The sequence below is a fragment of the Ranitomeya variabilis genome, chromosome 7 (assembly GCF_051348905.1).
Source record: "Ranitomeya variabilis isolate aRanVar5 chromosome 7, aRanVar5.hap1, whole genome shotgun sequence".
NCBI classification, from domain to species: domain Eukaryota; kingdom Metazoa; phylum Chordata; class Amphibia; order Anura; family Dendrobatidae; genus Ranitomeya; species Ranitomeya variabilis.
Window position 1 is genome coordinate 35,329,845 of NC_135238.1, and position 26,857 is coordinate 35,356,701.

General features: G+C 44.5%; 1 protein-coding gene across 2 annotated transcripts in view; it reads left to right on the forward strand.

Moving 5' to 3' along the window:
* The window catches only part of BAIAP3 (BAI1 associated protein 3), a 292,957-nt gene that overhangs the window by 45,154 nt on the left and 220,946 nt on the right, over positions 1-26,857 (forward strand). Inside the window, exon 1 of one of the 2 annotated variants that reach the window (XM_077274812.1) lies at positions 17,638-17,724. The exons of the other annotated variant lie outside the window; for it this stretch is intronic. The gene's annotated coding sequence lies outside the window, so the exon portion shown is untranslated. Of the gene's footprint in view, positions 1-17,637; positions 17,725-26,857 lie in introns of those variants that run through there. 2 annotated transcript variants of the gene reach the window in all.

Sequence of the window (26,857 nt, forward strand, 5' to 3'; positions counted from 1 at the left end):
GTGCCATTTAATGGCTTATTAATATGGCATTGTGTTCTGCTTTAGAACTTAATAGGAAACTGGAAAACAGTGGATCCGAGATAAACTGGAGATACTCTTTTACACGCGAACAGTAGAATACAATACTTTTATATCATTAATCTCTAAAAGACGTTTTAATAAAGAAAATCATCATTATCTGCAAGGTGACTTAAAGATCTTTTTTCGAATCAGCAGATCTCAAGTAATTTAACAATGCAGCAAAATGTCAGGAGGAGTAAGGAGTTTTTAAAGAAATAGTCCATGCTTGTGCCAAACGTGTGTTTTGTTTTTTTTACCAACTGAGCGTGGTCCGCGTGAAGAGTTGAGAACCACACGCACATAGCTTAAAATACTAGGTTTACACACAAGGAAGACAGGGCCATGTCTCCGGAACAAGAATTAGCAGGAACAAAAGAAAAAGAATGCCGGATTCAGGAGATCATCTGCATCATTCACACAGTGTAAAAAAATGTATAAATATATTTATGGCAAGTGACAGGTCCACTTTAACCCATTTTCAGCTGAGTGATTTTCCAATTTTGCACAGTGGTTTTTTTTTTTTTTTTTTTTTTTCAAAGAAATATTACTTTTTTTATTTTTCCATCGACCACCATATGAGGACTTGTTTTTTTGTGGGACGAGTTGTAATTCTTGTAATTCCTCTTCAGTGACAGCAGCGCTAGGTGTCATTACATCTAACAGAAGAGTAGCTTGTAGTGCTTTCACTGCAGAGTGATTACAAATTGCCCTTAGCAAAACAGACATAAATATGACTCCTCTCCAGACACAGTGTGAGGGAGGGGCAGTACAGCAGAGCTGACAATGCTATGAGAGGTGGAGAGTTGTGAAAGGGTTTGTAATGTTACACAGCTAAACTCAGCTGTGATGCTCCTTCTTCACCACAGGGACGTTATCTGACAAATGTGAGCCATATGTGCTCTAATCTCTCAGCACTTTCTAATCATGCAGGAGGTTAGACCAGGAGATCAGAGCTGTATCCTTACATCTCACACACTGAGAAACCTAAGCTTTGGTGGGGATGTGTTCTATTTTTCTGCTGTGTTGCTGCCTGCTACTGATTAATCGACATCATACAGGGGGAAAAAGTATACTCCCCAATTAAAACATCTGATAACACCCACTTGGACGTAACAAAAGCTAATTAATTAGGTGCCAAATAGTTTGATTCAGGGACAGACATATCATTGGTGCAACTTGTGCTGCCGCACAGAGGCTTAAGAGGTTAGGGGGCGCATTTCTACATTAAAAGCAGGTGCAATTTTGCATTTTCAAAAGCTTTTGGGCTGCAAAAGGCCCATATATTGTTCTTGCACGGGGTCCTTTTCTGTTTGTGTCCCCTAGTGGTTTGATTGCTAACATCTCCTTTACAGAGAGGCAAAATTTAAAATGTTTTACTCTCTTTTGCAACCATGATTAAATTGTGTCTCTAGTTCAACATGAAAAATTTGGTGAAAGGTCCTCTTTAACCCCTTCCCGACATGCACCGTATATGTATGGCGCTCTGGGACCTACGTTCCTGCAAACCGCCGTACATATACTTCCTGGTGCTCACGCTGAACGCCGCTGCAAGCAAGTGTGGTTGTCAGCTCTTTATGAGAACTGACACTGCAGCAATGCCCACGATCTCACGGTGCTAGCACTGATTGTGATGGTTTAACCCTTCTGATGCTGCCTGACATGCTCCTCCCTGCCTGTGATACACTGTTCTAATGCCCCACAATGCAAAAGCATTGCAGAGCATTAGATCAGTGATCAGTCAGTGTAAAGTTGATGTCCAATCCTGGAACAATGTTACAAAAAAAGAAAAATATATAAAAAAAATACAATTGTAAATTGTTTTTAAATAAATCACAAAATAAGGAAAAAAAAAAAGAGCGAAAAATAGTCCAATAAATACATTTATGTAAATACACAGTCCCACTAGTTAACTTTCAGTGAACATAATTAAAAAAGAGGCAAAAAATGATGCTTTATCATCATACCGCTAAACAAAAAGTGGAATAAAACGCGATCAAAAAGACGAATGTAAATAAAACAGCTGAAAACGTCATCTTGTCCCACAAAAAAAAGCAACTACACACCTTCATTAGTGGAAAAATAAGTTATAGCTTCCATGATGAAGCGATGCAAAAATAATTATTCTATAAAAATAGTTTTTAGTGTATAAAAATGCCTAACATAAAAAATATATATAAATGTGGAATAAAGCTGTCTTATTAATTTTAACACACACGGAACATCATAAAATAATAATTCCTGAACTGCTGGTTTTGGTTCATTGTGCCTCCCAGAGATCGAAATAGAAAACGATCAAAAATTTCATGTACCCAAAAATGGTACCAATAAAAACGTCAGCTCGACTCACAAAAATACAAGCCCTCACATGACTCTGTCGGCCGAAATATGGAAAACTTATAGCTCTCAAAATTTGGCGATGCAAAAACTAGTTTTCGCAATAAAAAACGTCTTTTAATGCGTGACGGTGGCCAAACATAAAAACTGGTAAGATGCAGGCTCAGATCCTGAGCCTGCTCATGTACGGATGACTTTATAATCCATTTTAATTCCCTCCTGAAATATTCTACTTCTTTTTCTTTTATAAGTAGATTAGCCCTTTTGGCAACTTCAGTTGTACATGTAAGGTTGGATGTGAGCACTGCTTTATGCAGCGGTGCTCAGGATCGGAGTCGACTTCATGTAGCACTCTGATAGCTACAGTTTAACGTCTTAAATGCCATGGTCAATAGTGGAAACCAGTCTTTTCCAATATCTATCTGCCTTTACACTTTGCCATGTTGTGTTAATGGCAGCTGGGGACCTACTGAAGAAACCGAGTGCCATCACTGTACAGTATGGCAATGTATTGTATAAGCAATAAATTGATCGCAATCTCAAGCCTTCTTGAGGAACAAATAGAACCACTAATTCAAAATGTACATATTAAAATATATATATATATATATATATATATCATGGGCGGACATACCGCCGGTTCAACCGGTTCAGCTGCACCGGGGCCCAGAGGCTCCAGGGGGCCCCTGCAGGGCAGCTAATAATGAGAGCAATCTGGCCAGTTTATCCGGCCCCGAGGGGCCCCTGGCCAGATTGCTCTCATGTTCGGCGGCTAGGGAGCAATCCCTGCACTCCGCTGCCTGCAACAGAAAATGGGAGCAAAGCTGCAGGGAATTGGTCCATTTCACTCTCACTTCCTGCCTTTCTTGCTGCAGTGTGAGTGCTGACTGAACGATCCTCCCACAATCCTCTGCACATTGTGGGGGCGGGGCAACAAGATCCCAGGAAATTCAGAGGCCCGTTTGCGTGGCCGACACCATGGCAACCACAAGCACAACTGGGGCCCCCAGGGGCCAGCCACGCAGTCTGGTGCAGGTGAGGAGCAGCGTCCGTCCCCGAGGTGGGGGGTGTACGGATATGAAGCAACGAGGACGAGACGTCTGCTGTATAACTGGGGGACAGAGCACAAGCTGGCGCCATATACCCGAGGGAGCAGAAGTCAAAGCATGCCCGCCAGGTTGGATCTGGAGTTGTTATGACTCGCAAAGCAGCGGCTGAATGACATTATTCAGCGCTGCAGCTGTGCGAGACAGGAAGCTGCCAGCGATGGTGCGATTTGGGATACCGTGTGGTGAGGTGTGTGTATGCAGAGAGGTGACTGGTGCTGTGTGTGTGTGTATGCAGAGAGGTGACTGGTGCTGTGTGTGTGCAGAGAGGTGAATGGTGGTGTGTGTGTGTGTGTGCAGAGAGGTGGTGCAGAGAGGTGAATGGTGGTGTGTGTGTGCAGAGAGGTGACTGGTGCTGTGTGTGTGTGTGCGCAGAGAGGTGACTGGTGCTGTGTGTGTGTATGCAGAGGTGAATGGTGCTGTGTGTGTGTGTATGTAGAGAGGTGACTGGTGCTGTGTGTGTGCAGAGAGGTGACTGGTGCTGTGTGTGTGTGTGCGCAGAGAGGTGAATGGTGGTGTGTGTGTATGCAGAGGTGAATGGTGCTGTGTGTGTGTGTGTGTGTGCAGAGAGGTGAATGGTGGTGTGTGTGTGTGCAGAGAGGTGACTGGTGCTGTGTGTGTGTGTGTGTGTGTGTGTGCAGAGAGGTGAATGGTGGTGTGTGTGCAGAGAGGTGACTGGTGCTGTGTGTGTGTGCAGAGAGGTGACTGGTGTGTGTGTGTGCAGAGAGGTGAATGGTGGTGTGTGTGTGTGCAGAGAGGTGACTGGTGCTGTGTGTGTGTGCAGAGAGGTGAATGGTGGTGTGTGTGTGTGCAGAGAGGTGACTGGTGCTGTGTGTGTGTATGCAGAGAGGTGACTGGTGCTGTGTGTGTGTGTGTGCAGAGAGGTGAATGGTGGTGTGTGTGTATGCAGAGAAGTGACTGGTGCTGTGTGTGTGTGTGCAGGGAGGTGAATGGTGCTGTGTGTGTCTGTGTGTAGGTGGAGGAGAGGGCAATGATGGGGGTGATGGGGCAGAAGGCAGTGATTGGTTTGAGGGCAATGATGGGGCAGAAGGCAATGATTGGGTTGACAGAGAGGGCAATGATAGGGTTGGTGAGGGAGGAGGAAATGATGGAGGTTGTGAATGGGCAATAATGGGGGTGGTGGGGAGGAGGAAATGATGGAGGTTGTGAATGGGCAATAATGGGGGTGGTGGGGGAGGAGAAAATGATGGAGGTGGTGGAATGAGTAATGATGGCATGGTGGGGGAGAAGGCAATGATGGTGGCAGTGGAAAGGACAATGATGGGGTGATAGAGAGGAGGCAATGATCGAGGTGGTGGAATGGGCAATAATGGGGTGGTGAGGAGAAAGCAATAATGGGGGTGGGGGAGAGGGTAATAATGGGATGCGAGGGGGAGGAGGACAATGAGGGGTGTGGGGGATTGGGATGGGAGGAAGGGGGATTTATAATGGATTTAGGAACAGGGGAAGGTGGAGGAAGACGTTATTGTCGATTATTATTATACCTAACCCAGTCCCTTAGTACAAAGTGTACTCACTTATGTATAGCACAGTCCCTTAGTGTGTGTGTGTGTGTGTGTGTATATATATATATATATATATATATATATATATATATATATATATATATATATATATATATATATATCTATATCTATATCTTTGTCTCCTTAAAAGGAGGGGGGCCCAGACACATTTTCTGCACAGGGGCCCCCAGCTGTCTGTGTCCGCCCCTGATATATATATATATATATATATATATATATATATATATATATATATATATATATATATATTACAGACCAAAAGTTTGGACACACCTTCTATTTAAAGATTTTTCTGTATTTTCATGACTATGAAAATCGTACATTCACACTGAAGGCATCAAAACTATGAATTAACACATGTGGAATTACCATATTTTCCGGCATATAAGACGACTGGGCGTATAAGACGACCCCCCAACTTTTCCAGTTAAAATATAAAATCTTCTTAAAAGTCGGGGGTCTTCTCATACGCTGTATGTCATCTTATAGGGCCGGTGAATATGTGCCTTTTGGTGAGGGGAGTGGTCCCGATGATGAAGAGGGGGCGTCTCACAGTAAAGTGTGAGTGGAGTATATCCCCCTATTACCTCATTGCGGCAGCATGGGGGTCTCTGTGCTGGGAGCGGCAGCTCCTCTTCGTGCCGTGGGTGCTCTGTGCTGTGGGGCGGCGGCGCATCTTCGTGCCGTGGGTGCTGTGGGGCGGCGGCGGCGCATCTTCTTGCAGCGTCCGGGCTCCTCCGGCATCTCTTCCAGGCCCGGAGACACCGGCACCGTCAGCCCCATTGCTGTGATGCGGTGGCCTCCGGGAAAATGGCCGCTGCTCAGATTCAGATCTCGTCTCCCAAGATCTCGGGAGACGAGATCTGAATCTGAGCAGCGGCCATTTTCCCAGAGGTCACCGCATCACATCAATGGGGCTGCCGGTGCTGATGCCTCCGGGCCTGGAGGAGATGCCGGAGGAGCCCCGACGCTGCAAGAAGATGCGCTGCCGCCGCCACCCCACAGCACCCACAGCACGAAGATGCGCCGCCTCCCCACAGAGCACCCACGGCACGAAGAGGAGGTGCCGCTCCCAGCACAGAGACCCCCACGCTGCCGCAATGAGGTAATAGGGGGATATAATCCACTCACACTTTACTGTGAGACGCCCCCCTCTCTTCGTCATCGGGACCACTCCCCCCCCCACCCACCATATGCACATTTTATCTGTACCCGGCGTATAAGACGACCCCCGACTTTTAAGAAGATTTTGAGGGGTTAAAATATCGTCTTATACGCCGGAAAATACGGTATATACTTAACAAAAAAGTGTGAAACAACTGAAAGTATGTCTTATATTTTAGGTTCTTCAAAGTAGCCACCTTTTGCTTTGATGACTGTTTTGCTTTCATCATTCTCTTGATGAACTTCAAGAGGTAGTCACCGGGAATGGTTTTCACTTCTCAGATGTGCCCTGTCAGGTTTAATAAGTGGGATTTCTTGCCTTATAAATGGGGTAGGGACCATCAGTTGTGTTGTGCAGAAGTCTGGTGGATACACAGCTGATAGTCCTACTGAATAGACTGTTAGAATTTGTATTATGGCAAGAAAAAAGCAGCTAAGTAAAGAAAAACGAGTGGCCATCATTACTTTAAGAAATTAAGGTCAGTCAGTCCGAAAAATTGGGCAAACTTTGAAAGTGTCCCCAGGTGCAGTGGCAAAAACCATCAAGCGCTACAAAGAAACTGGCTCACATGAGGACCGCCCCAGGAAAGGAAGACCAAGAGTCACCTCTGCTTCTGAGGATAAGTTTATCCGAGTCACCAGCCTCAGAAATCGCAGGTTAACAGCAGCTCAGATTAGAGACCAGGTCAATGCCACACAGAGTTCTAGCAGCAGACACATCTCTACAACAACTGTTAAGAGGAGACTTTGTGCAGCAGGTCTTCATGGTAAAATAGCTGCTAGGAAACCACTGCTAAGGACAGGCAACAAGCAGAAGAGACTTGTTTGGGCTCAAAAACACAAGGAATGGACATTAGACCAGTGGAAATCTGTGCTTTGGTCTGATGAGTCCAAATTTGAGATCTTTGGTTCCATCCACCGTGTCTTTGTGCGACGCAGAAAAGGTGAACGGATGGACTCTACATGCCTGGTTTCCACCATGAAGCATGGAGGAGGAGGTGTAATGGTGTGGGGGTGCTTTGCTGGTGACACTGTTGGGGATTTATTCAAAATTGAAGGCATACTGAACCAGCATGTCTACCACAGCATCTTGCAGCAGCATGCTCTTCCATCTTGGTTTGCATTTAGTTGGACCATCATTTATTTTTCAACAGGACAATGACCCCAAACACACCTCCCGGCTGTGTAAGGGCTATTTGACCAAGAAGGAGAGTGATGGGGTGCTACGCCAGATGACCTGGCATCCACAGTCACCAGACCTGAACCCAATCGAGATTGTTTGGGGTGAGCTGGACGGCAGAGTGAAGGCAAAAGGGCCAACAAGTGCTAAGCAGCTCTGGGAACTCCTTCAAGATTGTTGGAAGACCATTCCCGGTGACTACGTCTTGAAGCTCATCAAGAGAATGGCAAGAGTGTGCAAAGCAGTCATCAAAGCAAAAGGTGGCTACTTTGAAGAGCCTAGAATATAAGACATAATTTCAGTTGTTTCACACTTTTTTATAAAAGGGAACCTGTCACCCCCAAAATCGAAGGTGAGCTAAGCCCACCAGCATCAGGGGCTTATCTACAACAAAGTACGCTTGCACTGGAGCCGCAGCGTGAAGAGAAGAAGAGGACGTCATCTGATGAAGATGGGAGGCCCCGGACCGCGATGCCCATCGTACCGGGACCGCCCCTGGGTGAGTATAATCTAACCTCTTTTTCTCATCTTTTAGGATACATCGGTGGCTTATCTGCAGCATTCCAGAATGCTGTAGATAAGCCCCTGATGCTGGTGGGCTTAGCTCACCTTCGATTTTGGGGGTGACAGTTTCCCTTTAAGTATATAATTCCACATGTGCTAATTCATAGTTTTGATGCCTTCAGTGTAAATGTACAATTTTCATAGTCATGAAAATAGAGAAAAATCTTTAAATGAGAAGGTGTGTCCAAACTTTTGGTCTGTACTGTATACATATATTTTCACCCTCCTCTCCTTTTGTTCAAACATTCAATAGGAAAATGTAATACATTTTTATAAAAATTCCATATTTAGTATCATAGTGCGTGTGTAATTGTCCAAACTAATAAAATATTCTATACGATAAGCGGTGAAACAGAAAAAAAACATTGAAATGATGGAATCGCTTTTTTTTTTTTTTTTGATACGAGTTACGACACCTCAAAAAAAGGAGAGATCAGACAGTTGTATGGATCCCACAGCTCGTTAAAACTGTTATACTACTCAACTAATAAGTTATGGGTCTCAGATTATGGCGACTGAAGCAAAACTTTTTTTTTTTTTTAGTTTTCTTACATTTTTTTAAGAGGATGTTCATTATTGGACAACCTGCACTTCATCGCTTCAGGGTCCCATTATAAATAATAAAAAAAGATGCTCTTCTCCCACAGCGGCGCCATTCTAGCAATGGCAGCTCATGTCCCATTGGCTGCAGCAGGCTTGTGACGCAACAATGTCAAGTGACCTGCTAGGAATAGTGGTGCTACGGGAGGTGAGTATCCACTGTTTTTATTAAATGGAGACTAGTGATGAGGGAACGTGCTGGGATAAGGTGTTATCGGAGCATGCTCCGGTACTAACCGAGTGCTCGAAAAATATGTTCAAGTCCTGCGGCTGTTCAACAGCCGCAACACATGTATGGATTGTCTGTTTGTTCGTAAACCCCAGCATGTGTTGTGGCTGTCGAACAGCCAGGAGACATGCAGCCGCGGGGACTCGGACATACTATTTGTTGAGCACGCCCAGCACATTCGCTCATCACTAATGGAGACCCTTAGAGATTAAACTGGGGTTGTTAGTGGATATTATTTCTTAAGTGTTTTTAAAAAATAAAAATAAAGTGGAATTGCTGTGTTTTTTTTTGTTTTTTTTCAATTTCATGCCACTTGGAATTTTTTTTTCCCCCATTTTGCAGTTCATTATATGGTAAAATGAATGTTGGTCCTTCAGACCTTCAAAATAACAAGCCTTTCTACTGCTGTATCAATTAATAAAAATGCAAAACGTATGGAAGTGAGGAGGAAAATATAAAAGAAAAATGTCCACGTCTCCAAGGGGGTTAAGGTTTTTTTTTTTTTCCCAACCGTAAATGTTATAAAATTAGATCATGAAAACTAGTAATTAATAAGTACACCATTATAATTTACATACTGGGGTTACTGAGCTGTTTCTTTGCACTTCTGAGAAAACCTCATGCAAATAAAATTTGCATGTATGAAACTATGAAGTGGATTCGGAGTCGAGTAGAAGATGACAGTAATATATTGGTTTTCACACTGCTGAGAATATTATCTGAAAATAAAGACCACACTGGACGTATGGATATGTGTGCAGCTATTTTTGTAAGCACCGCATTGAGGATTATGCAATTACTTGTGTCCTGAAAATTCCTTCAATGGGTTACGAATCAGCTGCCAATATGTGCAAATGCAGATTTTTCTTCTTAATTTCTGAAATATCCTGCAAATTAAATATTTAAATGGTATGTACATAAAGGCTCATAGGTACACACAGGTCTTGATGTGTGACCATAGAACGACATGCATATGATAATATCTGTATGAAGATCAATATATAGGAGTTAATACTGTAGTAATAACTTTTGTGACTATTAGTAGGAAAAATGATTAAAATATATAAAGCAACTGACAGCAGGAAGTGTCAGTGTGTGGCTGAAGCCGCATGGCAAATGGAGGCTCTCTGTTACAGAGGACAGAAAAGGGCTAGGTCAGAGACATGGGGCTGCTCCCAAAGAAGAGTCTTAACAAAGGGGGAAGCTTCAGAGGAGTATGCAAAGAAGGCTACAGCTGTATTGGGACATGCCCCTTTAACACTGACAGAAGACGCAAAAGTGTTACTTCCTGTGCCAAGGCTGTCTGTGATGTCGGCTCTGTGTTTCTCAGGGCTCGCATGACATTGGCAGCAGAGCTCCCGTGACATAGCAATCAGCAGCAGTCAATAGGATGGAGTTCTCACACTTCCTTCAGATATCCGAGATTTGTCCAAAGGAAGTTTGAAGGAAGCAACCCATTAGTGGTAGCTGATTAGATGTAGTGCTCATTTGACATCACCCGAGCACTAAGAGATATGGTGCTGACGTCACTGGAACAGCGAAAGGGAACCTGTCACCCCCCGGCGTTTATAACTAAAAGAGCCACCTTGTGCAGCACTAACGCTGCATTTTGTCAAGGTGGCTCTTTTATTTGGGGTCCCTTCCAACGCTGAAATATTCGTTTATATAACTTGCCCACCATACCTGTAGTGTGCCCGGTGGGCATGTCTTTTCCCCCCTGACACAAACCTCCCAGGCATCACTCATTTTCTCTGTGGCCGGGCGCCACCTCCTCTGCATTCATTTACGTCCCCGGCGCCTGCGCTGTAAGTTCCCATCATGTGATGAGAGTTGAAGGGCAGCACAAACTGTACCAGGCTCTGCCCAGGAGTAGTATCTGGCGGCTACCAGCAGCTCAGTCTGTCTCCACCATCAGGAGCTCCAGTAAATGCCTAGTAGTCACTTAGCTATGCCCCTTCCTGGGCAGGCCCGGCCCAGTGGCACAGTGGGTCCACAAATTCACATGCGCCACTGTTGGGCGTAACATGATGTCATAGTACAAGGGGGAAAAAAGACGCAGTGATGTCACAGTAGAGGGATAATGCACACAGTGATGTCACAGTAGAGGGATAATGCACACAGTGCTGTCACAGTAGGGGGATTATGCACACAGAGATATCACAGAGGGATAATACTGTGATGTCACAGTAGGATAATGCACACAGTCATATCACAGTGCAGCAATAGAACACACGGTAATGTCACAGTAGGGGGATAAAACCGTAATGTCACAGTAGAGGGATAAAACCGTAATGTCACAGTAGAGGGATAAAACATTAATGTCACAGTAGAGGGATAAAACAGTAATGTCACAGTAGCGGGATAAAACCGTAATGTCACAGTAGAGGGATAAAACAGTAATGTCACAGTAGAGGGATAAAACAGTAATGTCACAGTAGAGGGATAAAACGGTAATGTCACAGTAGAGGGATAAAACGGTAATGTTACAGTAGAGGGATAAAACGGTAATGTCACAGTAGAGGGATAAAACAGTAATGTCACAGTAGAGGGATAAAACGGTAATGTCACAGTAGAGGGATAAAACGGTAATGTCACAGTAGAGGGATAAACTACAGTAATGTCACAGTAGAGGGATAAAATACAGTAATGTCACAGTAGAGGGATAAAACACAGTAATGTCACAGTAGAGAGATAAAACAGTAATGTCACAGTAGAGGGATAAAACACAGTAATGTCACAGTAGAGAGATAAAACGGTAATGTCACAGTAGAGGGATAAAACGGTAATGTCACAGTAGAGGGATAAAATACAGTAATGTCACAGTAGAGAGATAAAACGGTAATGTCACAGTAGAGGGATAAAACACAGTAATGTCACAGTAGATAGATAAAACTGTAATGTCACAGTAGAGGGATAAAACCGTAATGTCACAGTAGAGGGATAAAATACAGTAATGTCACAGTAGAGGGATAAAACACAGTAATGTCACAGTAGAGAGATAAAACGGTAATGTCACAGTAGAGGGATAAAACGGTAATGTCACAGTAGAGGGATAAAATACAGTAATGTCACAGTAGAGAGATAAAACGGTAATGTCACAGTAGAGGGATAAAACACAGTAATGTCACAGTAGATAGATAAAACTGTAATGTCACAGTAGAGGGATAAAACGGTAATGTCACAGTAGAGGGATAAAATACAGTAATGTCACAGTAGAGAGATAAAACGGTAATGTCACAGTAGAGGGATAAAACACAGTAATGTCACAGTAGATAGATAAAACGGTAATGTCACAGTAGAGGGACAAAACGGTAATGTCACAGTAGAGGGATAAAACGGTAATGTCACAGTAGCAGGATAAAACCGTAATGTCACAGTAGAGGGATAAAACGGTAATGTCACAGTAGAGGGATAAAACGGTAATGTCACAGTAGAGGGATAAAACGGTAATGTCACAGTAGAGGGATAAAACGGTAATGTCACAGTAGAGGGATAAAACGGTAATGTCACAGTAGAGGGATAAAACGGTAATGTCACAGTAGAGGGATAAAACCGTAATGTCACAGTAGAGGGATAAACTACAGTAATGTCACAGTAGAGGGATAAAATACAGTAATGTCACAGTAGAGAGATAAAACGGTAATGTCACAGTAGAGGGATAAAACCGTAATGTCACAGTAGAGGGATAAAATACAGTAATGTCACAGTAGAGGGATAAAACGGTAATGTCACAGTAGAGGAATAAAATACAGTAATGTCACAGTAGAGGGATAAAACACAGTAATGTCACAGTAGAGAGATAAAACGGTAATGTCACAGTAGAGGGATAAAACGGTAATGTCACAGTAGAGGGATAAAATACAGTAATGTCACAGTAGAGGGATAAAACGGTAATGTCACAGTAGAGGGATAAAACACAGTAATGTCACAGTAGAGAGATAAAACGGTAATGTCACAGTAGAGGGATAAAACCGTAATGTCACAGTAGAGGGATAAAACGGTAATGTCACAGTAGAGGGATAAAATACAGCAATGTCACAGTAGAGGGATAAAATACAGTAATGTCACAGTAGAGGGATAAAACGGTAATGTCACAGTAGAGGGATAAAATACAGTAATGTCACAGTAGAGAGATAAAACGGTAATGTCACAGTAGAGGGATAAAATACAGTAATGTCACAGTAGAGGGATAAAACACAGTAATGTCACAGTAGATAGATAAAACGGTAATGTCACAGTAGAGGGATAAAACGGTAATGTCACAGTAGAGGGATAAAACGGTAATGTCACAGTAGCAGGATAAAACCGTAATGTCACAGTAGAGGGATAAAACCGTAATGTCACAGTAGAGGGATAAAACGGTAATGTCACAGTAGAGGGATAAAACGGTAATGTCACAGTAGAGGGATAAAACGGTAATGTCACAGTAGAGGGATAAAACCGTAATGTCACAGTAGAGGGATAAAATACAGTAATGTCACAGTAGAGGGATAAAACGGTAATGTCACAGTAGAGGAATAAAATACAGTAATGTCACAGTAGAGGGATAAACTACAGTAATGTCACAGTAGAGGGATAAAATACAGTAATGTCACAGTAGAGAGATAAAACGGTAATGTCACAGTAGAGGGATAAAACCGTAATGTCACAGTAGAGGGATAAAATACAGTAATGTCACAGTAGAGGGATAAAACGGTAATGTCACAGTAGAGGAATAAAATACAGTAATGTCACAGTAGAGGGATAAAACACAGTAATGTCACAGTAGAGGGATAAAACGGTAATGTCACAGTAGAGGGATAAAATACAGTAATGTCACAGTAGAGGGATAAAACGGTAATGTCACAGTAGAGGGATAAAACCGTAATGTCACAGTAGAGAGATAAAACGGTAATGTCACAGTAGAGGGATAAAATACAGTAATGTCACAGTAGAGGGATAAAACGGTAATGTCACAGTAGAGGGATAAAACACAGTAATGTCACAGTAGAGAGATAAAACGGTAATGTCACAGTAGAGGGATAAAACCGTAATGTCACAGTAGAGGGATAAAACGGTAATGTCACAGTAGAGGGATAAAATACAGCAATGTCACAGTAGAGGGATAAAATACAGTAATGTCACAGTAGAGGGATAAAACGGTAATGTCACAGTAGAGGGATAAAATACAGTAATGTCACAGTAGAGGGATAAAACAGTAATGTCACAGTAGAGGGATAAAACGGTAATGTCACAGTAGAGGGATAAAATGCAGTAATGTCACAGTAGAGGGATAAAATACAGTAATGTCACAGTAGAGGGATAAAACGGTAATGTCACAGTAGAGGGATAAAATACAGTAATGTCACAGTAGAGGGATAAAACAGTGATGTCACAGTACAGGCATGAGAAACTGTGTGATGTCACAGTAGAGGGATAAAACGGTAATGTCACAGTAGAGGGATAAAATACGGTAATGTCACAGTAGAGGGATAAAATACAGTAATGTCACAGTAGAGGGATAAAACACAGTAATGTCACAGTAGAGGGATAAAACGGTAATGTCACAGTAGAGGGATAAAATACAGTAATGTCACAGTAGAGAGATAAAACGGTAATGTCACAGTAGAGGGATAAAATACAGTAATGTCACAGTAGAGGGATAAAACAGTGATGTCACAGTACAGGCATGAGATACTGTGTGATGTCACAGTACAAGTATAATGCGCACAGTAATGTGACTGCAGAAAATGCTCACATTAGTATCACAGTGCATGGATAACACATAAAATGGTGTAAAAATGCTGAAGCATTGCACACAACAGGAAAACTAGAGAAAGTAATGTTACGGGACAGGAATGATGCAAACAGTGATATGCACCTGCAGAGATAATATCACAATCCCGGTATAAAGCACAAACAAAGGTCATAAAAGCAACATTATAGATAAAGAAAATTTTTTTTTACAGAGCGAGAATTATACAAAAAAGTAATATCACAATAGTGACATAATGCATATAGCAGTGGTATAAAAATGAATTATGGGGCTCATCGCAAAATTTGGAGTTGGTCCCTCTTCCCCTTTTCATCATCCATAGTCGTCATTGCAACTTCCCTTTTAGAGGAGAGCGGCCCATTTAGTTATTGAGACGTCCTTGTAGTCGCACCTTTCTATCCACCTGTGTAACAAGGCAGCTCAGCAGATATTACGTTATTTCACCTTTGTAATAATGATAAATATTGTAAATTGCTCATAGTAAAATGATTTTAGGGTTCTTAAGTGTCTTTTTCTGATGAACGGTCGGGAAGCCAAGTAAGCCGATAAAGAAAGGGGCACCAATGTAACCGAAAAGGCACCAGCATCCATTCCCTTACTAAGGGGGGGCAGACAATCGCCCCATCTCTTACTTTGGGCCCCTGAATGTCTGCCAATTCCCTTCAATGTCCCCGAGCTGTATGCTTGTAAGCCGTAGCTCCAATTAGTAGATTTAGGAAGCTGTCTGCCCGCAGGGGTGAAATTACAAGTGGCTTTGTTGTGCCTGGAAACCCGCTTCTGAGCAAACCAAAGGAAAAAAAAAATCTAGTTAAAGGTTGCAATTTTCTCTTTCACCACTAAGAGGAGCTCACTGCATATTAATTTCTTAGAAGTTTAAAGGGATTGTCCACCCCTGAGGAAACTTTTTAGCAAGCCCTGCAGCACGCTGCTGAATCCTGACAGTGTGTAGGAGCGCACCGTGAGGATTGGGCTCCGCTTGCTAAATCAAGTGGTCATCATGTAACCCCAAGTATGGTGGCCGACTAGAGTCTAAATCACTTCTCAAGAACTTGTGGAGTAAACTAGGGATTACTAAATTTTGGGGCATAAAGGGGGTATTAGTTTTGGGGGACACGACTACCTTTTATAGAGGGATAAATTATTATTCTGTAGCCAAAAAAGGGGATTATTATTATTATGTGTGGGTATAAATGGTGAATTATTGTAAGGGTCATGAAGGAGTATTACTATATTGAGGACAAAGAAGGCACTATTTTTGGGGGGCACTATGGGGATGGGACTATGGGGATGGGAGACTTATTACTGTGTGGGCTACTAATACTATGTATTGAGAGGGTCACTGGAGTAAGAAACAAGATGGGGAGTTTGTGCGCAGGGGCAAGTCTTGGCTGGGAGAAGTCATCATGGCGGTCAGGGCTGGATAGAGAAGAAAAGAGAAAATGGAGGACTTCAATTAGACATTGTCTGTGAATCTTTGGCATTATTTGGTGACCGCACTGATTAGGAGTATCCCACCATAAGTGTCAACCAAACTTTTTGTAATATATATTTTCTTTTTGTGGGGGGGTGGGGGGGTATTTTCTCCATCAACTACTCTTTATCGAATGAATATGATCTTTCTATGATACGGTTACACTTCTTTTGAAGACAAAAGACATTAACAATTCCCATCTGTGATTCTCTGAGAATTTGGGGTTTCCCTATAAATATCAGATTGTCAGCGGATCCCATTAAGCTGAACATATGCCGTAGTGCTAAAGTGATGCAAACATTTCCAGCTCTTGCAGCCCCCACATATCCCATTCAGCAGTATTTTTCTGCTTTCCATTCACCTGCACTTACATTATGTCTCATCATCACACACCCAACTTTTATTTTTGCAATGCAAGGAGTCCTGCACATAAGCACCTATGGAGATCCAGGAGCCCCTGGCTAGCTGAGATCCAGGAGCCCCTGGCTGGCTGAGGTCCAGGAGCCCCAGGCTAGCTGAGATCCAGGAGCCCCTGGCTAGCTGAGATCCAGGAGCCCCTGGCTAGCTGAGATCCAGGAGCCCCTGGCTGGCTGAGATCCAGGAGCCCCTGGCCGGCTGAGATCCAGGAGCCCCTGGCCGGCTGAGATCCAGGAGCCCCTGGCCGGCTGAGATCCAGGAGCCCCTGGCCGGCTGAGATCCAGGAGCCCCTGGCCGGCTGAGATCCAGGAGCCCCTGGCCGGCTGAGATCCAGGAGCCCCTGGCCGGCTGAAATCCAGGAGCCTCAGGCCGGCTGAGATCCAGGAGCCCCTGGCCGGCTGAGATCCAGGAGCCCCTGGCCGGCTGAGATCCAGGAGCCCCTGGCCGGCTGAGATCCAGGAGCCCCTGGCCGGCTGAGATCCAGGAGCCTCAGGCCGGCTGAGATCCAGGAGCCCCTGGCCGGCTGAGATCCAGGAGCCCCTGGCCGGCTGAGATCCAGGAGCCCCTGGCCGGCTGAGATCCAGGAGCCCCTGGCCGGCTGAGATCCAGGAGCCCCTGGCCGGCTGAGATCCAGGAGCCCCTGGCCGGCTGAGATCCAGGAGCCCCAGGCCGGCTGAGATCCAGGAGCCCCAGGCCGGCTGAGATCCAGGAGCCCCTGGCTGGCTGAGATCCAGGAGCCCCTGGCTGGCTGAGACCCAGGAGCCCCTGGCTGGCTGAGACCCAGGAGCCCCTGGCTGGCTGAGACCCAGGAGCCCCTGGCTGGCTGAGACCCAGGAGCCCCTGGCTGGCTGAGACCCAGGAGCCCCTGGCTGGCTGAGACCCAGGAGCCCCTGGCTGGCTGAGACCCAGGCCGGCTGAGATCCAGGAGCCCCTGGCTAGCTGAGATCCAGGAGCCCCTGGCTGGCTGAGATCCAGGAGCCCCTGGCTGGCTGAGATCCAGGAGCCCCTGGCTGGCTGAGATCCAGGAGCCCCTGGCTGGCTGAGACCCAGGAGCCCCAGGCTAGCTGAGATCCAGGAGCCCCTGGCTGGCTGAGACCCAGGAGCCCCTGGCTAGCTGAGATCCAGGAGCCCCTGGCTAGCTGGAGCCCTTCCTATGCCCATGTATGGAGCAGAGAGAGGCTTGTATTGTGGAGGTAGAGGATGGGGCTGAGCTCAGATTCTCTCCCTCATTGCAGCGATCCACTCCATCCAGAGCTCCACACTGCTCCAGTCTCCTCCAGCATCCAGCCTGCAACAGGTAACCAGCTCCCCTGCATGCACAGCACCCCCAAACCCAAGCCCCCTATTCCTGATGGCCCCTAAAAGCTGCTAATCTGTCAATAGATTCTTATTTATCAAACACTGATTAACTTTCAGCAACATTGATCCTTTCTAATGCTTGCAACAATGTATCTCATGACTGTGGCTCTGTATTTGCTGCTAACTTCTATAAAGATTTCTTACAAGTTTGCAGATGATACTTTATATTAAATTGCAATATAATTAAGTGAAGGAAACTAATGCTATTAGCTGCCTCCATTCATGCACTATTGAGTTGCAAATTGGAGACAATGGATCATTTTGTTGTAAAGGATGAAAGTGATCTGTCTGCGTCAGTTCATTCAAGTCTTAATAATTCTCAGAAAGTTGCAGCAGGCAAAGGGTTAAGTGTGGCTGGCGCTGCCTGTCAGATGCCTGATGTGGCTTTGTTATAATGGAAATGTGCCTGACAGCTGAGGTTTGGGTATTTTTTAGTGTCTGCTCTAAAAGGGGGGTATAAAGCAAAAATTGATCAATTAACTGTTTCTTCCCTGCCTATTGATTTTGGGGGTAATGCAACCTATATTTGCAGTTCCTTATTTTCAGTGCAAAAATGACTAAATCCAAATTCAGCTCTGCTACATCTGTTTATATCTTGCTATTCATTGGTGGCTAAAACAAACAGAATCTGTTTTAATGCTCTGATACAATGTTTTGGCACGCGGGATATAAGATTCCCATGCCAATGGTTCTCAATTTTTAATTGGGGAGAATTAATCACAATCTCTGGACTGAAGTCTTCGCTCCAGAGCTCAGAATCCCAGTCGTGCGATGACTACCCCCATTGAGATAAACGGGAAAATGTCTCTGCCAAACTTTTCTGTTTATAGTGATTCATCTTTCTTTTTTTTATATATTTTTTTGTGTTCAGAAGATGTTTGTCTAATTGATGATTATCTCTCCGTGTATCCATGTCGGGGATCAGAATGCGAGTTGTCGTCCTGGTTTACTTTAGACTGATCTAGCGTAGACGAGTTTGTCTTCTGGCTATATTGTATAGGTATTGTGTTCTCTATGACATATTCGGATCTGCTGCATCTGTATTGTGTGATGATGGCAGCCCCTACTGAGAAGAAAAGCTGTCCGCTTGGTTATTATGAAGCTGGAGCACCTTTTCAGCTAAACAATGAATGTATTGATCTCATATGAAACTAATGAGACAAACTCTCCAAAATCAAGAGTCTTAAAGGGGCCGTTCACTTCTGCATCGGAGGTGAGAACTGATGACTTTATGATCGCCAGGTATCCTTATCCTTAGAATAGGACACGAAACCTAATGAAGGGTACAGATCACATGTTATATCAAGCTGATCAACATCTGACCACACACTGTGGTATAATTTGTGTTTTAATAGATTATATAGCGCCGTCATATTCCGTAGCATTTTACGTACATGTTCATCACTGTCTCACAATCTAGATTCCCTATTAATATGTCTTTGGAGTGAGGGAGGAAACCCACGCAAACACAAGGAAAACATGCAAACTCCTTGAAGATGTTGTCCTTGGTGGGATTTGAACCCAGGACCCCCCAATGTTGCTAACCACTGAGCCACCATACAATGCCAACCAGTGAGCCACCATGCTGCCCAACCAGATCATGAAACTGGACTGTCAGCATGCGCTCTCATGTACAAATTCTGTGTTTTGGTTTTCACATAAGTAAATCCACAATAAAATTTGCACGCTTTTCCATGTGGATTTTTGGGGGCAGAATTTGATGCTGATTTCTCTCTATGCTGTAAAAATCCACAGCATGATGCAAAGTTAAAATTTCTGCGGCTGAATTGGAATTTGATCTCTTCTTTTCTGGATTTTCTGTCCACATATCTCAATGGAAAATCTGTATCGTATCCCCATATGTACCAATATGAGCAGCAAAACTGCACCTACTTTTTGCTTTAGCTGTGTAATGTGGTTTTTGGCCACATGATTTAGACAGAGGAAGGATATCGGAGCCACCGGCACAAAACGCTACATTTCTGAACAGTGTAAGGACTCATGGAGACGTCCAAGGATTTTGGTCCAATCTCTGACCACAATGCACAGACTGGTCATGGGTCTCCATGCTAATGCTCCGGTCTGGAGACCCGCAACCAGTCCGTGTACAATGGTCTGTGATCGGACTGCGATCCAAGAACGACTTGAGCCCAAAGTCAATTATTCGTGGAGTCACCTGGAGCAAATGTCAAATTTGTTTCCCCGTATCTAAATAAACCCTGCCAGGGCATAATAGCTAGTGTGCTCCCCTCTTGGCACCTTCCACCTGGGGCCGAGCCCTCCTCCATAACAAAGCCTTTGTCCCTGAACATTACAATACAGAGGACCCTAGAAAGTCAGCACTTCTAATCTGCAGGACTAGCCTCCAACACCAGTGCAAAAATGTCTTCTCTGATAAATTCCTTGGTCATCCACATTGGGGAGAAATCAGTGATTTTTCTCTGAGATGGATACAGTTATGTAGATCCTCACACTTACATGATGACCTGCAGTAAAAATGCTATTAATGGCTGATACTTGATAATGCGCACATCTTGTGTTACAGACTTACATCCTTCACGACATTGTGAAAATGTCAAGCAAAACTGGTTCTTATTAAGAGATTTTCCATTTTGAGCTCTCTCGTAGGCTTGGATTTCATTCCAGCATGGTAACAGTTAATTATCTCTATCTAGTATCTAGCTATCTATTATCTTTCTATCTTTCTGGTATCTATCTATCTATTATCTATCTCATATCTATCTATCCCTCTTTCTATCCCTCTTTCTATCCCTCTTTCTATCCCTCTTTCTATCCCTCTTTCTATCCCCCTCTCCTCTATCCCTCTATCCCCCTCTCCTCTATCGCTCTATCCCCCTCTCCTCTATCCCCCTCCTCTATCCCCTCTCCTCTATCCCTCTATCCCCCTCTCCTCTATCCCCCTCTCCTCTATCCCCCTCTCCTCCTCTCCTCTATCCCTCTATCCCCCTCTCTTTCCCTCTATCCCCCCTCTCCTCTATCCCCCCTCTCCTCTATCCCCCCTCTCCTCCATCCCCCTCTCCTCCTCTCCTCTATACCTCTATCCCCCTCTCCTCTATCCCCCTCTTCTCTATCCCTCTATCCCCCTCTCCTCTACCCCCTCTATCCCACTCTCCTCTACCCCCCTCTCCTCTGTCCCACTCTCCTCCTCTCCTCTATTCCTCTATCCCCCTCCCCTCTATCCCCCTCCCCTCTATCCCCCTCCCCTCTATCCCCCTCCCCTCTATCCCCCTCCCCTCTATCCCCCTCTCCTCTATCCCCCTCTCCTCTACCCCCCTCCTCTATCCTACTCTCCTCTACCCCCCTCTCCTCTATCCCACTCTCCTCCTCTCCTCTATCCCTCTATCCCCCTCTCCTCTATCCCCCTCTCCTCTATCCCCCTCTCCTCTATCCCCCTCTCCTCTATTCCCCCCTCTCCTCTACCCCCCTCCTCTATCCCACTCTCCTCTACCCCTCTCCTCTATCCCACTCTCCCCCTCTCCTCTATCCCCCTCTCCTCTATCCCCCTCCCCTCTATCCCCCTCTCTATTCCCCCCTCTCCTCTATTCCCCCCTCTCCTCTATCCCCCTCTCCTCTACCCCCCTCCTCTATCCCACTCTCCTCTACCCCCCTCTCCTCTACCCCCTCTCCTCTATCCAACTCTCCTCCTCTCCTCTATCCCTCTATCCCCCTCTCCTCTATCCCCCTCTCCTCTATCCCCCTCTCCTCTATCCCCCTCTCCTCTATCCCCCTCTCCTCTACCCCCCTCCTCTATCCCACTCTCCTCTACCCCTCTCCTCTATCCCACTCTCCTCCTCTCCTCTATCCCTCTATCCCCCTCTCCTCTATCCCCCTCTCCTCTATTCCCCCCTCTTCTCTACCCCCCTCCTCTATCCCACTCTCCTCTACCCCTCTCCTCTATCCCACTCTCCTCCTCTCCTCTATCCCACTCTCCTCCTCTCCTCTATCCCTCTATCCCCGTCTCCTCTATCCCCCTCTCCTCCTCTCCTCTATCCCTCTATCCCCTCTCCTCTATCCCCCTCTCCTCCTCTCCTCTATCCCTCTATCCCCTCTCCTCTATCCTCCTCTCCTCTATCCCCCTCCTCTCTATACCCCCTCCTCTATTCCCCCCTCCTCTATCCCTCTACCCCCCCTCCTCTATCCCTCTATCCCCCTCCCCTCTATCCCCCCCCCTCTCCTCTATCCCCCCCTCTCCATCTTTTCATCAGAACCTTGGACAGTTGCCTTTTGTGACCTTACACAACAGCCAAAACTAAAGACCTCTAAGCTGACATTCTTGCTACTCATACAGGTGGTTGCTTTGGCACATGGATCACGTAGGAAGGAAACATTTATACTAATCCATTCATTTAAGGCTCATTGTTTCGGAAACGTGCAGACGTCTATCCAGGTGATTTATGCATCTGGATCTGCCTTGAGGAATACGAGCGGATTCATTTATTACAATACTGAAGACAATTGGCTGAAGGAATCCGCCTGAATAAGGAAAAATGATTCCAGCAGGTTGGTAATGAGGAGAGTGATGAGGATCGGTCAGGGTTAGTGGCTATTATCATGGTATTTGGCGATATTATGGGTATTTCAGAAAATATAAAAGGTTTCTCTTCGTTGCAGAAAGATTGCAATTGTTTTTTCAAAGAGCAGAATTCTGTTAATTTGCTGAATTGCCTTCATACCAATAAAGGCGTTTCCAGGTTTAGAATGGCCAGAGCTGAAATAGCAGATACACCACATGCACAGGTGGCACCTTTTTCCAGGACGTAAAAAACAACAACAAAACACTCGTTATTGGGGACATCCTATTTAATTTGTGGATTGCCTTTTATTATGGCTTTGTAGATTTAAGCCATCATCAGGACGACCTCTGTGCTGTCTGACAATTTGATCCGAATTGATAGACAATGTGATATATAAATAATCTGCAACTCATTTTTTGTTATTTATGTGGTCTTGCCCTCCCCAAAAAATCACTCCAAGGTGTCGGTCACTGGGTACCTTCCTTCTGTCCCCCTCACTCCCTGTGATCAACCTTACACAGATTGTTGCTGCATTCCCGTTGCCAAATTGCATACAGGCGTACGAGATATGTGGTCTTACAGAGCAAGGTAGGACAGCCATAGCTAGAGCAATGTATGCTAGGAAGTGAGGACGTGCACGATCCAGCCCCTATAGTGCTGGCAGAATGCTGATTTAAGAGAAACTATTCATAAAAAAAAAAGGAATGATGAATTACAGACAATGAGAATCAGGACATTTTGTGTAATTCCATACTGCCGTTTGCCTAAAAAACTTTTTTTGTGGTCACGGATGAGGACAGCTTTTCCATCGGTTTTGTGTTAAAGAATTCAAAGTAAGTTAAAGACAGTCAACTAAAGTTGGGCATAAAATCATAACGATATTTCTTGTCTGAACTAGCAGTTGGTCTTCTGAACCATCGCCCCCAATCACTGGAACTCCAAACCCCCCAAATCTCAGCGAGGCTGAGCGTGCATGTGTTCTCGTTGGCAAAAGGAGTCTTCACTGAATCCTACATATTTTTTTCCCGTGATTTGAGAGTGATGATCAGTCTAGGTGGAGAAAGAAGCAGATTCCTTAATAAAATATATTACAAAATTTGCTTTTCTTTTTCCACTATTCATAAATAAAAAACAACATTTACTTTTTAAGCCTCCGGCATCAGCTTTTTTCCCATAAGAATAAAAGGATCGGCCATGCTGCTGGGGTACTTCTTTCTTCACTTCTTTTCGGGATGCAGGAAATTCTAAAATGTATGAATGACGCAAATACTCTCCATAAATCTGTCACTTTGCAGACTTTTCCCCAGCGCCAGGATGAGCCGGTGCTGCGATATATTGATATTGTGCGGTCCACCCCTAGCGGCTGATCATACATTTTCGGTAATAATTGCAGGAGGAATTGCCCTTTAGTAGTAAGTGGTTATTAAAGTAAATTGAGGCTGCTCAAATGTCATGGGGAAAGTTACACAGACCCGGGATTAGGAGGCATCTGCCGGGATTACCTTTAGTTTTCTGACGTCTTATTGTGCTGCAGTGAATAAAACATTGAACGTCCACTGCAATTTCTACTGCAACCTTGTAAAAAAAGCTCTATATGGTGTGAGTCATCTACAGTATATGGTGCTCAGCAGAGGAGCGGCGGAGCATTTCCGGTATCTCCTAGGATGGTACTTATCACTGTCTGCTGCACAGATACCCGGTATGACAGGTCTCGGGTCAGATGAGGTTAGAGACTGAGCGGAGCCTCATACAGGTATATCGGGCTCAGATAACACTTGTTATTCATATGTTTTCATTGGGTAGAGTGGAGTAAACCGCTGCCATACAGAAACCGCTCCAGACAGAGCAAAACGATGAGGCATGTAAAATTCAACATGCCTGACCAGTTTGGGGACCCTGTACATGTTAAACTGTCATCTAGAAATGGTAAAATGGGCAGTTTTGGACAATTCTTTTCACGTTATACAGTTCTATTTTTTTTTTTTCTCAATTTTCGGAATTTCGATCTGGAAGTCTCGTGAAATAAACAAGTCTGCCATAGACTGTTGGCAGCCAAAAGTAGGCATGGCTTGCACTCTTTTTGGCATGGTAGGTAAGTATAATTTGTTGCCACCAGCATCATTGTAGGTTCTAGGAACCTCAATAGGTTTAGGTACCTCAGTAGGTTTAGGCACCTCAGTAGGTTTAGGCACCTCCAGTAGGTTTAGGCACCTCCAGTAGGTTTTGGCACCTCAGTAGGTTTAGGTACCTCAGTCGGTTTAGGCACCTCAGTAGGTTTAGGCACCTCAGTAGGTTTAGGTACCTCCAGTAGGTTTAGGCACCTCAGTAGGTTTAGGCACCTCAGTAGGTTTAGGTACCTCCAGTAGGTTTAGGCACCTCAGTAGGTTTTGGCACCTCAGTAGGTTTAGGTACCTCAGTCGGTTTAGGCACCTCAGTAGGTTTAGGCACCTCAGTCGGTTTAGGCACCTCAGTAGGTTTAGGCACCTCAGTAGGTTTAGGTACCTCCAGTAGGTTTAGGCACCTCAGTAGGTTTTGGCACCTCAGTAGGTTTTGGCACCTCAGTAGGTTTAGGTACCTCAGTCGGTTTAGGCACCTCAGTAGGTTTAGGCACCTCAGTAGGTTTAGGTACCTCCAGTAGGTTTAGGCACCTCAGTAGGTTTTGGCACCTCAGTAGGTTTAGGCACCTCAGTAGGTTTAGGTACCTCAGTAGGTTTAGGCACCTCAGTAGGTTTAGGCACCTCAGTAGAAGTCCAACAGTGTCACTCATAAAGCACATGGGTTCGTGGCTGCCATTATGGTTCAAAGAACAAATTGATCAATGGTCTCATTGCATAATTGTTCCAAATCAAATGGGTTATCCTTACAGTAGATCTCCAGTATCAGACTAGTTGGGGTCCAACAACTGGAACCCCCTTGATCAGCCGTTATTACCTCCACAAACAGCAGGATGTGAACAGTGTATTGAGCCTAAACACCACAGTCCTTGAACTACTAAAACTATGTTCCCATTCAGTTCAATGGGCCTGACTCTTTATCTGTGTGCACTAGATCAAATAACAGCTGAATGGTGGAGATTACAGATATCAGACCCCCACATGTGCAATACTCATGATATAACCTAAGGATAGGTTACCAATATCATATGCACAGAGAACCCTGCTAATTCCTAGCATCTTGCAATATTTCAGTTACAAATAATTTTGAAATCCATTTTATAAGATTCAAAGCTCAATTTTAATAATACAGCTGTCATGACACTGATGCAGGAAATCCCAGAGCTAGCTACTCCTTCCTTATCCCTAAAGCTACTGGTGCCCTAGCTATCCCTGCTCCCTGGATTACTTCTGATGGTGAAGACGCCGGGGTCAAGTGCTTTGCTGAGCTCCTAAATCAGCCTTTATTTCCCCCTCCCCCACCCAAGGAAATGGGGAGTTGTTGTGCAAACCAGACTAAAAAGGGAAGACGTACAAGGATAAATGAAAATATCAATCATACAAATATGTACACCGAGATGTAAAGAAAGGGAAAAACCAAATAGGAGAGGATATACTCACAGACAAATCAGTCTACAGAACAACGCTCCAAACGCCTCCTCAAAAAAACAACACCTCCAACTTCAGAACCAGGCAGATCCATGATTGCCAGAGGTGAGTATATATAGCAGAGGGGAGTGGCCAACACTGAACAGCTGAGACAACAAAGCAGGAAAGCTTCAGGAGCTCTCAACTGAACAGATAAATCCCTGCACTGCTAGCAGAAACATGCACTGTTTAATATGATGGTGAAGTGCTTCTAATCAGTGCAGGAGTATGTGAAATCAGACACAGCGGTTTTCTGGCCTTTCTCGGTCTCGGTAAACAGACAACAGAGCTCCAAATTCCGTGCGCACATATAGATAAATGCTTATGCTTTGTCTGCCTGTAGTCACCACAAGGGTGAGCTCAGGAGTTTAAATCATACTGATTATACATTGATGTCAGTAATTAAACAGCATGCAGTAAACTCATAAAGATCCATTTAGTGTTGGCAGCAGAAAGTATGGATTTTTTTTTAATTTAGATTTGCTTATTTAGGGGTTTTGAGCTACAGAACTTGTCAAAAGTTTTAACAAACCTGTGTCTGTGCACATTGTAAATGCAAACTAAAGGTAGGAAAAAAAGGAACATATATGAAAAGAAGAAATTAAGAAATGTGTGAAACAAACCAGAATATGTATTAAACCTTAAATATCCCAAAGAAGCTCCTTTTTTTTCTCTTTGCACACTATTGGCATTTTCTCAAGCAATTTTATCAGGTCATCACCTGGATTGGCTTCCAATGAACAGGTATGCCTTCATTTGTGGAATCGCCGGCCTTCAGAAAGTGTTTGTGACCATCGGGTGTATTTTGCAGAGACACTGTTGGTGCACAGTCCCATACAGTGCTAACAACTATTCCACAACTTTTAGTTTTAAGCCAGAATATGGTAAGAGCTACTCAACTAAGTATAGAGAATTGTCAGTCCATCATTACTTTAAATCATGAAGGTCAGTCAAT